Source organism: Manis javanica, chromosome 2 (genome assembly GCF_040802235.1).
Source record: "Manis javanica isolate MJ-LG chromosome 2, MJ_LKY, whole genome shotgun sequence".
Classification (NCBI taxonomy): domain Eukaryota; kingdom Metazoa; phylum Chordata; class Mammalia; order Pholidota; family Manidae; genus Manis; species Manis javanica.
This window is the reverse complement of record NC_133157.1, coordinates 116,303,844-116,317,389: the sequence shown is the minus strand read 5'-3', so window position 1 is coordinate 116,317,389 and position 13,546 is coordinate 116,303,844. Positions and strand designations below refer to the sequence as shown.

The following is a 13,546-nucleotide window of genomic DNA, read 5'->3' as shown; positions in this document are numbered from 1 at the left end:
AAATATGCTTTGCTCCTTTCCATTGTTCTCAGCTTATGCTCAGCCAGGACAGATAATCAGATTTTAGCTGGAGCAAATAAAAAAGTTGTATCAAAATTCTAAGTACAAGAATTGACAGAATAGCCACCTTGTTAAGCATTTGGCCTAGCATTGTTCCACGATAATTTTGCACGGGTTTGGACATCTACAGTGCGTGTTCTTATGTTGAATAGACAGTGTGTCTATACCTGGGGTTACATGGGGATTGGCAGGTCTGTGTGAGCCCCGGTGGGTGGGGAGGGTCTTTGACCCCCTCCAGAAGCAGATAATACAGTGCTGCAAGCTGTGAGTGACTGGAACCCTCCGTTTACCTCAGCTCCATCAGTTCCCACAACTCAAGGAGGCAAGGGCCATTCTTGTCCATCTCCTAGATGAGTGACTGCAGCACAGAGAAGCATGAAAATTGCCTGAGGTTGTGTAGTCAGTCAACTTGTCTAGCCGAGATTCAGATCTAGAATCAAATCCTGTGTCTGTATGTATATGCACATGTAAGTGTTTGTGTGTACATATGTATATACATATGTACGTGTGGTTATTTTTTGTGAGGATGTGTTCATAAATTTCTTTTGATTTTAAAAAAGGTACATTAAAACCTAGGTAAGAATCACTGCCTCAGAATAAGAAAATATTTAGTAGTTAGGCAGACTTCAGTTACTATCTGTATGTATACTAGTTTCTTATATTTTTTTGTGATATATAATTAGCTATCACCAAGTCTAATTTCAGAAATAGTTTTTGCAAATGTGAAATAAAGTATTAAGAAGTAGAAAGTAAGGAACAAAACAGCAGCAAACTCACAGAACCCAAGAATGAACTAACAGTTACCAAAGGGCAAGGGGTTGGGGAGGATGGGTGGGAATGGAGGGATAAGGGGGGAAAAGGGGCAATACGAGTAGCACACATAATGTTGAGGGGAGGGCACGGGGAACACAGTATAACACAAAGACAAGTAATGATTCTATAGCATCTTAGTACGCTGATGGACGGTGAGTGTAAAGGGGTATGTGAGGGGGACTTGAAAATAGGGGGAGTCTAGTAACCATAATGTTGTTCAAGTAGTTGTACATTAATGATATCAAAACAAAAAAATAAAAAATACAGTTAAAAAAAAAAGAAGTAGAAAGAGTATTAAAATCCATGCTCCCTAATGATATCTTAGCATAGACTTACAAAGACCTTTCTGTTGTCTTGGATATTGTGCCTGCACTTTGAAGGTGAGTGCACACATGTGCCACCCCCTGCCTCCCAGGGGCAGACTCAAATATGAAGAGAATGCCATATGATAGGCACTAGAAACCAAAGGCAGGTTGCTTTAGTTGTATGTTTACTTTAGCAATTCTTTTAAATGATCAGACTTTATTTTAGAAACATTTCACTTCACCTATACGAAAACATATCAATATAAACATACCAATGTGATCACAATTTGTATTTCCCAAAGACCACAAGCATGGTGAGATTCAGTACTATGACCAAACATTGGAGCCACAGTGTGGTAAGGAGAGTGACAGGAAAGTTTTCACAAAGACTCTTACCATCAAAACTTTGCTATGCTTTATGTCTGGCCAGTCATATCCTCTTAAAACTCTAAGTCTCAGTTCTGCGCTGACAGTTCCTTGGGTCGGTGTGTTTCTTTGGTTAAGACAGAAATGTTTTAATGAGATTTGAAAAACAGGTCCTAACCTCTAATATGATTGCCCCAAAACATGGCATGATGACCATAATAACCATAATAACCAACCAGAACTTACAGATGTGTGGTTAATTGTATGATCAGTCCATTTCACCATGCTCTGGACGAGACCATGCCAGAGCATCTTATCAAAATTGTCAGGAGTGTTTTTGTTAACGTTGAAACTGAATCCTTCCTGTTAGTGGTTAAATCAGCCCCTCTGGTTTAGTTTCTAATGGAGACTGCACTGCACTATTTCTATTGCCCTGTTGATAGGAGGCATTATAATGAGAGAAAGTGATTATCTCTACCTGTAAGCAAAGAAGATAGCTAAGGGGGGAGGAACCTTTATTTACCAGAGTGGATATTAACACTTCGGGAAACTGCTTATCTGTGTCTTCTGAGTACAAGAAATAGTGATTAATTTACTATTTTCTCATGGGAAAGTTCTAGATGACAGTGTGTTTATAGTCTAAATGAAAGCTGGTGTTTAAAATAAGTTACACTTTGCTTTTAAAATCATCTTTTAATCTTACTAAAAACAGTAAAAAATGAGTACTTTTCCTCCAGTGTAGCATTTCTGACTTAAGCAGTGTTGTTTAGCAAACAGGCTCCTTTTTCAAGTCTTTAAATTGTCAGTGGTCTAGCCACTTTTCTTTCCAAAGGTCCATTTAAAAAAAAAAAAGCTGTGCATATAAGAGAGTTTTGGAGCTTTCATCGTGTGTATATTTAAAGAAAACAGATTATTTAGGGAGGTATTCTTAGCCTATCCAAAAGGATCTGCTTGATCTCCACCCTGTGATATTCTTATAGATAAGAAGATTCAAAAGAACAAACTAAAATCAACCCTTGGCTTTAACTGTTCTTCACATATGTAAATGTTAGTTTACATAACTCTTGATTTTTTTTTCCACATTCGTTATTTTAGGTAATTGAGGGGAAAGCCAAACAAGAATCATCAGATAAACTGGAGACTCCTAGCCTTGTGCCTTTTGGTATTGGAAGTACCCAAACTAATGAACCATCTCTTCCCGGTGAAGATACAGCCTTAGAGCCACTTGATAGCACAAGAGTGACTTCTTACAATGGTGTCCCACAAGTCACATTCACCAAGACTCATGATGGGATCAGCAGTCAGCCAGTGATTTGTCAGAGTCTGTGTACAGCACCCTTGAAAGCAAAGTTGGTGTTTTCCAAGCAACAATGCAAACAAAACCAGGTGCTTCACAAGGCCTAATCCAGCATAGCGGCCTCATAAACAACAGAGTCCCAGCCTTCCCTGGAAGGAAAGGATGATACAGGGTATGTAATGATTAATCTGGATCCAGTTACCCTGACTTTTGGGAAAAATACCTATGTCCCAATACCGACAGAGTTGATGAAGCAAGTAGCCCCTGCTATGAGTCTTTGACATCCTGGATCCACTTTTGAAAAGGCACAGACCCTTAGGGACATGCCGTCTCTAGCGATGTCAGGACAGAAAGACCCTAAGTGCCTTTGTTCCTCCTCAGTGAGCAGAGTGGCCCCTGCTGAGGAATTGTGTTCCTTACAGAAGGAGACTCCTGATCCAGGCTCATCATCGCCATCTGGTAATTCAGTGGTGAATGAGGCACTGTCATTAGGCAAAAGTTCTCAGTTATTCATCACCCCTAGAAGAAGTGAAACTTTCTCAGGAATTTTCCCTTCAGACTCAGAGTCTCTTCAGCGTATCTCCAGAAGGGGTTACAGAGCCATCACCAATTGAAGAGGTAGTCTCATCAGCCTCTGTGTCCTTGGAAAAAAACTACGCACTTACTCGCATTCCTCCAATAAGTGCTACACCCCATGGTGCTTCAGAACTCAAGGATGAGGTTGGCCTCAGCAGTGAAAAGAGGAATTTTGAATCATGCAGTTCATTTAGCAAACAAACCAGCCTGTGTTTGAACACAGAGGAGGTCAGCTTTATAGCTGTCAGAGGAAGATTCGGACATCAATCTAACTCTCACAATATCACCACTGACAAGTCCCAGGGAAGAAATGCCAGCAGGTGAAATAGAGCAACATCAGGAGGCCCCACTTTTAAACTTAGACCTTCAGGAAATGACTGAAGAAATAATTGAGTCAGAAGAGGTGACTTTAAGAGCAAACAGAGAAGGGAATTCCACTAGTTATACATCAGTGCATCCTACAGTGTCAGAGAAAGCAGTAGAAAATGAGAGAGAAAGTGGTAACTTACAAACTGTTACTCTAGTACTTTCTAAAGACACTTCTGCCCTTCAGATTACAGAGGAAGTTAATGTTACCTCAGATTTTCCCTTTGGCTCCTTAATTGAAGAAGTGCCACCAGCTTCTAGTCCTGACCCCCAGGTACCAGTTGAAGTACGCCAAGTACCATCTCAGGCTGTGTCTCCATTTTGCTTAAAACTTCCTGATACACAGTATTAGAATTGGGACAAATTCTCCCAGATAGAGGCAGGAGATTTGGCCATAACAGAAGAAGATAATTCTTTTGTGGGTCCTCCCCACCCGGGGGGCCAAGGTCACTTACCTTGGATTCAGCAAATGCAACTTTGTGCTGAAATGCCTCTCATACTGAATCGTCATCATGGAAGGGAAGATAGATGCTCAACCCTTCCTAGTAAGGTAACTGAGGACATTATCCCCAGTGAGTGTGACGAGGGCTTCTTCCCCTCAGACAAGGCACCATGCTGTGATAGAGAGTTCGACCAGCCTGCCTTGGCACCCAGTTCCACACATGAGTTCAGGTCTCCTCTAGAGAAATGGGTAACATCAGGAAATCCACTGCAGTCAGTGTACAAAACAGAAACTTGGTCTTAAATCGTCTTGGAGACCAGTGAGCCTCCATCGAGTCCTAGAAAGATTATTGAAAATAAGTCTGTGGCTGACACATTTAGTTCCACAACTGTCCCAGATGGTATAGAGAATGTGTCCTTCGAACAGGAGACTAGCCCTAAAAGTATTAAGAAAAGACTCCTTTGCAGTGATTTGAAAACAAATGAAGGCAGTTACATGCAAACTCAGTCCTTGAGCTTTGACTCCGTTGATGGAGCAGATGTTCTACAGGCACACTTGTGTTCAGAGATCCCCAGACTTGATTGGTCCTCAGGTAGCACTCCATTAGCCCATTTTACAAGACCCATAAACATAGAGCTAGGGTTCCAAACACAGGAAATACCAGTAGGCAGAGTGGGCAGTTTGCTTAAGAACAGTGAAACTAAAGCTGAGTTACATGAAAAACACAGAGATCTGGGAGGTGCTGGCTCTTAGTCAAACACTGCATCTCCAAAAGGGGAACAAGAAACAATGCTGCAGGATCTGTCACCATGTGGCACAATAAATCTGTTAAATGGTGGGCTTTTTCCATGTGTGTAGCTGCTGATTCTTATCTACATACAGCAGTCACCAGTGACAATACCAGTATGGAGCCTCTTGCTCTTTTTGTTCCCTGGCCTCGTTCCTCTCTTGTTTGTAGAATTTCTAAAGAGCAGATGGGAAATAAAAGCACTGGTGAGCGGCTCAGGACCAAGGAGCACTCAGAAGTCCTGAGTGGAGACATGGATGTCAATGTGAATCCTGACATTCATTATGAACCACTTTCTGGAGACTCTGATCAAGACCCTTGCAGTGACTGCAGAAATCCCAAAGTGGATGAGGATAACCCCTGCACTTTGCGATGTATTTGCACCAAGAAAAAAGAAGATGCTTATGACTCTTTCCCAAGCCTAACCACTAATGATAACAAGGATTGGGGCTGCTCAAATCAAGTTCCAGGGTTAGAGACAAGCATTCCTCCCAGAAACCGGTCAATTAGATTAAAGAAAGAAGATTAATGTGTGCCATGTTACATCCAAATCCGAGATCTCCATGGCATCCACAGGACTTACGCTAACTTCACAGTAACTAAAGAGCTCAAAGATACCACGAGAACATTGCACAGCTTGAGAGGCACTCCAGTTTCACTGCAAAGTATGAGTTGCTCAGGTTTTGGACAAATACTTGTCAGGTGGCAGATAACCTCACCCAGAGTACTTTAGATCTGGAATGTCTGCGTTTTGCACATAATCTAAAACAAATGGTGAAGAGTGGAGATTCTCAGCATTCTGACTTTTCCAGTAACGTCTTTCCAGAAGAGTCGCCCCTCCAGATCACTGCTGGAGCTTTTCCTTTAACAAAACCACCTGAGACCCCTGTTCTACATCCTGCATCCCGGAGCTGGAGTCCCCGTATAGTAACAGTCACACACTCAGATGCTGGACAGCAGGGTCAGCACATGAGAGACCTCACATCCAGCAATTTGGACAATCCTTCCTTTTGGGAAGAGAGGTGTGGTCACAGTACACAGCATCTTTCAAATTCTGAAAGAAATCAGGCTGTTTCATTCTGTCTCCCCAAGCTGAAATATAAGAGCCCTTTGAAAGAATCCCAGAGCAATATTTCACTTATTCACAGCAAATATGCTGAACTTAATAAGGTGGTAATGAATCGCAGCCAAGTCATTTCCAAGATAAAGAGTCCAGTATGTTTTCTGGAGAAGCCACGCCTCAATAGATGTATTCATCCTTGCCAAGAAGGCCAGCCTCCTATGAAGACATGATTACAGACTTGTGCACCAGTCTGCATGCCAAGCTGAAGAGTGTGGTCAGAGAGGCTTGTGAATGGACCTTCCTGTTCTACCTCGTGGAGACAGAAGACAAGTCATTCTTAGTAAGAACAAAGGTAAAGTGCCGTATTTTCTTATACTTCATATTCTTTTGATTGCCATCTAATTTTAGTTTACTTTAGAAGTAATAACTGTGGCATTTTTGGCCTCAGAAAGAATCATGATACCAAATGGCATTTGAATTTCACAGCTGTCTTTATCTGCATACAAAATATTATGCTATATTTGTACTATATCTGAAGATGTGTATGGTGTTCCAGAGTTAGTATGGTGACTAATTTTCATAAAGTTACCAGTGTAGACAAACTCTTACTCAAATGTGAACAAAGCCTTCCAAAGGTAAAATTCAGATTTTTAAAAATTTATTACCTGTGTTCCCCCATTAGTATGGACAGTTGAGAGGGGCCTCTGTTGGTTTGGGATGTACTGTTTAATTTGAATATTAGGATCACTGATGTTCTGGTGAGAACACAGTGTTATATATAAATGATTTAACCATGGTAAAATTCTAATTTGGTGGGAGTCAGAATCTGTCTTCATTTCTTCGTTAGCTTCCTTATTTTATCCTCTATTTTGGGAAAAGACAGCATTCTCTCTCTCTTTGCACTTTTAAGATAGAATTTCAGGTTTATATAAAGGCTGCAGAAATGGCACCCTTTGCGCATATACCCCCACTGTTCACTTTCCTGAGCCATTTGAAAATGGTGGTATTCATGGAGTCCCACCACCCCTTAAAACATGTCACCTTCAGGCTATGAGACTGAGGCTACTGTGCCAAGGTGGTGATGTGTGTGTTACCTGAGGGAAGGGGCACTTCTGTATGGCCACAGCCCTGTGAGCTAGCTTTCCTGAAGCCAGGACTGAGCACGCAGGCAGGGTGCTCATCAGGTTCCAGGCACCACCGTCTTTCTGCGCTTCACCTATTCTCCTGGCTTGTCCTTTCCATTGTCTCTCAGTTCCCATCAGTTTGGGATGGTTCTTCTGTCATTTCTTATCATTTGTGACTTTGCCAGTTTTGAAGACTGTAAGCTAATTATTTGATAGGATTTCCTTCAGTTTGTGTTCATCTGTGACTTCCTTGGGCTTTCTGCATTTTAGGTGAGAATACCCAGATAGAATGATCTCGCTCGGTGCATTCTATTGGGAGGCACACGATGTTGATTTGTCCCATTCCTGGTGTATTATTAGCCTTTTTCACTTGGTTAAGATTGTTTCTGCCAAGTTCCTCCAATGTGAAGTTAATTAGTAAGCATGTTTAGTTACCCCCAAGTGGGAAGAAGGTACAACAGGACATGTGAATATACTGTTCCTCATCAGACTTTGACCCACCAGATTTAACATCCATTGGTTGTTCTTGCCTGAGTCAGTTATGACAGTGATGATTGCCGAACGATGACATTCTAATTCCATCATTCCTTGTGCATTTTATTAGCTGGTAGGGTAGAGCTTTCCCTTCCCTCCCATTTACTTACTTACATCAGTGACAACCCATGTTCCATATTATTTTACTCACTTACCACCTGATCCTTTACTATTTTAATGCTCAGATTGTACCAGACCCAGCTAGGGGATGCCCCTTTCGGCTGGCTCTGTGTCCTTTCCACAAGTCCCCAGAGTTCTTTGGCTGCCTCCTTCCTCTGTGGTGCAGCACAGTACCACAGGTACATCTCCCTCCTGGCCCCAGTCTTAAAGGCAGTGTTTCACTGGGGAGTCGTGGTCCTTTCAGAGAAGACTAGCACTTGGAATAGAGATCTGGGCAGTGGGTGAACTCAGTGCCACTGTCTGTCACTGGTCTAGGTCCTCCCAGCAAGCAGAGCTGGGAAATGTTTGTCTGTCTGTATGGGTGCACACGTGCATATGTATCTGTGTTTATGTTTAAAAAACAAGCAGGTGCACACATCCCCAATTCCAGCCCTTCGCCATCAGGTCATAGCCTACTTTGCCTTCTCCAACAGTCAGAAAGTGGCTACCATGACGCCAAATGTGCCTGCTGCTTGGCTTGCTCCCCCACCCCATGTGTAACTCCACTCTAGGTACAGTGCGCAGCCCACAGCCCCGCTCTCTCACAGGGGAGGGAAGCCCTCCCACAACGCCTGCCCTCTTCCTCCTCCTCTTTTTGATACCTGTTTTCCATCCCCAGTATGCGCAGGTGAGCAGAAATGTGGCCTTTATGACCTGGTCCTTGCATTCTAATGGGACAGGAAAAACACTGATAAAGTACACAAATAAATGTGAGATTCACGCTGTCATTAGTTTCATTGTGCAGGGCTTCCACACTGGTTCGAGGGCAATAGGCCAAACGGCTTCAAGGGAGGCCAAGGACCTTTTCTTTGATGAAGTGACACCAGTCTCATACGTGAGGTGTGGACAGCTACCTGAGAAGCCTTTGCTCTTGAGTCACCTGGCTGCTCTCCACACACTTAGTTGATGCTTGCGTAAGGCCAGTGTTAGGGCCAGAGTGCCTGTCACTGACATGTCCGTAATCCCCAAAGGCCGTGGAAGATGCCTGTGACTCTGCTGTGAGCGCCGCAAGGAGCACTGGGTTCTGCGGAATGGCGATCCACTGGGAGGCTGGCTTGCAGGCAGTTCTCAGTTGGGGAAGCCGACAGAACTGCTCAGATGCCACCCTGCTGGCTGCAAGTCTGCTGTGACAGGAGCTCAGCACTGCGAGTGAAGCAGAAGGGGTCTGCGGAGCTTTCCGAGCAGGGCAGTGTGCCTGGGGCACAGCATTTACTGTCAAGAAACAAGTCTGTCCATGATGGCTGAGGGCTCCTATTTTGTATCTTTTAAAAATGATTTTAAAGTTTTCCAAACTTAAGCAATCTTATCTTTTGTGTAGCTGATTATTTTTCCTGTCAAAGATCCTTTTGGTTCTCCAAGGTTCTTCCAAAATGGTTGCCAGATTTGTCTCCCCAACCCCCAGCCCCAGTTGTCTTTGTTCTAGTTTCCATGCCCTCTCTGTAAGCTGTGTTGTTGAATGGGAGAGCATTAAACGGCCTTCAGTCTTTTCCTCCAAAACTAACCTCCTTCCACCTGTTGCTGGTTCTCATGCTTTTTTTGGGGCCCCTGTTTTTATGGTGGGGTATGAAGGGAGGTTCTGGGTGGTGGGAATTGCCTACCTGGTGGGAAAGCCTTGCCACACTTGAACCTGGGTCCTGAGCCCCTGGCACTCCTTGGGAGGGAGCCCCTCTGCCCTGTAACCCTAGGCCAGTTCCTGCTGCTATACCCTGCAGGGAAATGGGGGTGCTCCCAACCTCACAGGGTTGCTGTGAGGAATCCCAAAGCCATGTGGTTGTCAAAATAAAAGGAATGTGAATTCCAGGGGCATGTGCACTGGTGTTTGAATGTTTGACTGGGGAGTGTTAGGTCACGGGTCCCCCAAACACTGGTGTCTGGGGTTCCTTTGAGTGTCTCTTTTCCTCAGCCCTGGTTGGAGAACCAACGTGAGTTTGCTTCTCTGATACTTGTAACAGAGGAGTGTGTGGGATCATCGGAATTGGAAGGGGGATGGAAGAGGCTCAGGGGTCTGCCTCAGCTGAGTCAGGACCAGGGCCCGGATCCTGGACCACAGGACAAGAACACTGCCTATGCCACAAACAATAAGGTTTATCATCCTTGCATATAGCTAACTGTTCTTCAGGCTCTAATTAAAAAACAAGTGTGTGTGTGTGTGTGTGTATGTATGTGAGTGCATGTGTACTCATCTCACCTTTGAGATACAGGATCTTAAAGACTGAAACAAACACACAGAGGTGGGAGCACTGAAGATGGGGCCGCCTCGCTGGACCGTTGGGGAATGGAATGAGCAGCAGTGCATGGTGGGTGAGGGGGCAGGTGGGCTGGCTTGAGGTGGGGGCTGCAGCCAGACCCTGGGGGACAGGCTGAGGAGCATAGCAGGTCACCTGTGAGAGGTTTCCTCCCCTGCTGCCCCCAGGAGCCAGCCCCCTACTGCTGCCCAGACCTTCTTGGCTGCAGCCCCTCATGGCCCCTCTGTGAGCTGGAGGCTCTGAAGTTGTTCCCCAGACTGAGGGCGGGCGTGCCCCACCTTGGAGGAGCTAGGAGACTGGACCTGTCAGTGGTTGCTCCACCCATTCTGAGGTCAAGCAGAGCTGTCCTTTGAATTGAGTTTGGGACACTGCTGTGTGCCTGTAAAACATTAGACCCATTTGAGGCACCCTGTCTCAGCTCTGAGTTTCCAGGCTCCCTTGTCCTGATTCTGAGAGATCATCTGCTCCACGGGCCCATGCAGCTCCCTGGAAATGGAGGCCCAGGCTGGGTAAGGGAACAGTCGGTCTTGGAATAAGAAGCTGACTCGTCAGTGGTGCCAGACTGACATGGGGGCAGCCGGGGAGTTGAAGGGACACCTGGACTCAGGATTCAGAAACACATCATTTTTCAGCATGGTCTGTAACCAGCCCCATGCTCTGGGTGTCACTTAATGGTGGACTTCTGCTTCCTCCTTCATGAAATGGGTTTTTCTTGCTTTTAGGGATATTTTTGCTTTTGGTGATGGTGCTTTTGTATCTTGTACTAGCTTGTGCCAAGTCAGTGGTTCTCAGCTCAGGGTGGAGAGGCAGAGCTGGCTTACCTGGGGGTTATTGCAAAATACCGGCTCCTTCCCTGCCCTTTATCCCAGCATGGGTGGTGGGTGAGTGAGAAAGCACATTGGTTTGTGCCCAGTGGGGGGAGCAGGGCTAGGTCACTGAGGTGGGGCTGCTGTATGGATGGATTTTCTTACCTTTCTCCCCTTTGACATTTCAGCAAGTCACTCTGGTCCCCCGTGACCCTTGCACACTGCTGCCTCAGGGACTGGCCAAGTGTCTCTGAGCACAAGCAGTGCCGGACACATTGAGGGGAGGTCCTGGGTGGTGGCCAGTGTACTGGGGACACTGGAGAAGAAGGGAAGGTATCATGTGAGTCCTACAGGTCTGAGCTGAGATGGGGATGGGCTGGCGAGGTGTGGGATCAGATAAGAAAATGGACCCAGGCAACTACCAGACCCCGAGTTGGGCATCTGAGGGGCATGGAGTGACAAACGCTCCCTCTGCATCCAGGATGGTGGGTTTCCCTCTGGAAGGTCCCCACGTCTTAGAGACACAGGTCACAGAAGTCTGGGTTTCTAAATTAGTGAGTTGTAAATGCTGAGGTGACGCAAAATGAAGTTTTTCTAGGCTTTGTGTGGAAATGAGAAAAACTAAGACTTTTTATCTAAATGTATTCCCTTTTTTAAATTTTGAGAGAATGTTCTTACTATATTTTCTATGACAAATGGCGTTTCTTTCATGAAGCTACTGTGATGGCAGATGATAGTTTTCTGGGTTTCCTTTTTTCATGTTCTTACTCTGAAAAATGGACAGTCCTACCAGTGCCCTAAATTGATTTTGACAGCTAACTGTCCCATGAGGCCCAAATGTCTGAGAGCCACTGCTCCTGTCTGTGGAGTGTAAAATCAATTTTCTTTTCTTTATAAAAATACTTTTTTTTTTTTTGGTGACTCTGGAAAAATATGTGGCTCATAAATGGGAAGAGTAAACTCCAAGTTTAGGACTGATGTCTCCTCTGGAGGATAGGAAGGGATTGGGGAGGGACAAGATGCTCTCAACCGACACCTTCATAACGGGTTTCTTAATCTGTTGAAGAGCTGCACAGATCTAGCTATTTGATTCTCCATATCTTCGTATGTCTAAAATATGTTAGACTTAAAATTATGCATGCAATATGTGGACCATTAGAGCTCACGGAGGGCCAGAGAAATGTAGGCATGAACAGCCCAGGGAGGCAGGTGTTCTGGCTGCTATTAGAGGTGGGCCATTTGAGGCTATCACTGAAGAGTCCTTCCCGAGGCCACAGGGCAAGAAGAAAGCCACAGAAAGTTCTCTACTTATTGGCCCAGGAGAACAAAAAATGAGTCTGAGGGTCTGGGAGAGAAAATGACTCACTTTGGCTCTGGGAGGAGAGAGGGCCTGGAATGGACTTTGAGGGCTCAGGATGCTGCTGCTCCAGTGGTGCCTCCTGTCACGTGTGGGGCTGGTTTCAGGTGGAGGTTGCTGGGCTACCTCTCCTGGGGGGCCTGTTGGTCGGGACCCACAGGGTGGAATGTCTTCTGGAAGCCAGCAGCCCTGAGTTGTCACGAAGTCCTCCTTGCCCCTGACCCTCTTCAGGAGATAGAGAGATGGCTTCCGTGTTGACTCACAACTCCTTGCAGACCTTTGAGGTTACATTCCCCCCGGGTCCCAATGTGGCCTGGCCTCAACGTAGGACACTGAGAACTGGACAGTGTGTGAGCAGTGTCAGGAGCCAACTTGGCTTGAGGTCACTCCAGGGAAACTCACTTCTCTGAAAGCCACTTCGGAAGCCAGTCTGCCAAGACGAGTTCTGCAAGTGGTCAATCTGCTGGTATTTCCCAATTTACCAAAAAATTATTTAAAAAAACACTTTATAACTTTTGCAGAGATCCATATCAGAGGAGCTGTTTTACCAGTTTTTGAATATTCCTCTGAAGTTTCCCTTTCCCACCGAAGGTCTCTGCCTGTTAGTTTTCCAGAGGTGCCCTGTAATAGCTGCGGTCACCTCTCCTAACGTTGCACCACAGCCTGACAAGGAGGAAGGTTCCCTGGCTTTTTTCAAATCATGTCAATGATTTGGGGAAGGAGATCCAGCTCATTTTGAGATTGAGGATTTGTACATGTTTCTGATGGCAAGGGTTTTATGAGTTACAGATGGGGAGGTTTCTCTCTTATAGATTTCCAAGGTAGGCTAATCCTTTAGGGACCTCATGTAAGGGAATCGCATGGTATTTGTGTTTTTTTGTGGCTGGCTTATTTCATTAGCATAATGTCAAGGTTCCTCTATGTTGTAACATATTACAGAATTTCCTTCCTTTTTAAGAATAAATAATATCCCATTGTTTATATGGACCACACCTTGCTTATCTGTTTATTTGTTGGTGGACACTTAGGTTTTTTCCACATTTAAGTTATGATGGATAATGCTGCTATAGCAATCTCTTCAAGACCCTGCTTTCAGCTCTTTTGGGTACATACCCAGAAGTAGAATTGCTGAATAATTGGGTAATTCTATTTTAGATATTTGAGGAACCACCATACTGTTTTCCATAGCGGCTGCAGCATTTCGCATTCCCTCCAATAGGGCTCAAGGGTTCCAGTTTCTCCACA

At 45.0% G+C, this 13,546-nt stretch overlaps 2 protein-coding genes across 2 annotated transcripts in view; one reads left to right on the top strand and one right to left on the bottom strand.

Moving 5' to 3' along the window:
• The window catches only part of LOC140845608 (interleukin-2 receptor subunit alpha-like), a 495,306-nt gene that overhangs the window by 95,651 nt on the left and 386,109 nt on the right, over positions 1 to 13,546 (bottom strand). The gene's annotated exons all lie outside the window — the stretch shown is intronic.
• The window catches only part of LOC118968794 (protein TASOR-like), a 186,221-nt gene that overhangs the window by 59,971 nt on the left and 112,704 nt on the right, over positions 1 to 13,546 (top strand). Inside the window, exon 14 of the mRNA XM_073229183.1 lies at positions 2,640 to 6,427. The gene's annotated coding sequence lies outside the window, so the exon portion shown is untranslated. The remainder of the gene's footprint in view (positions 1 to 2,639; positions 6,428 to 13,546) is intronic.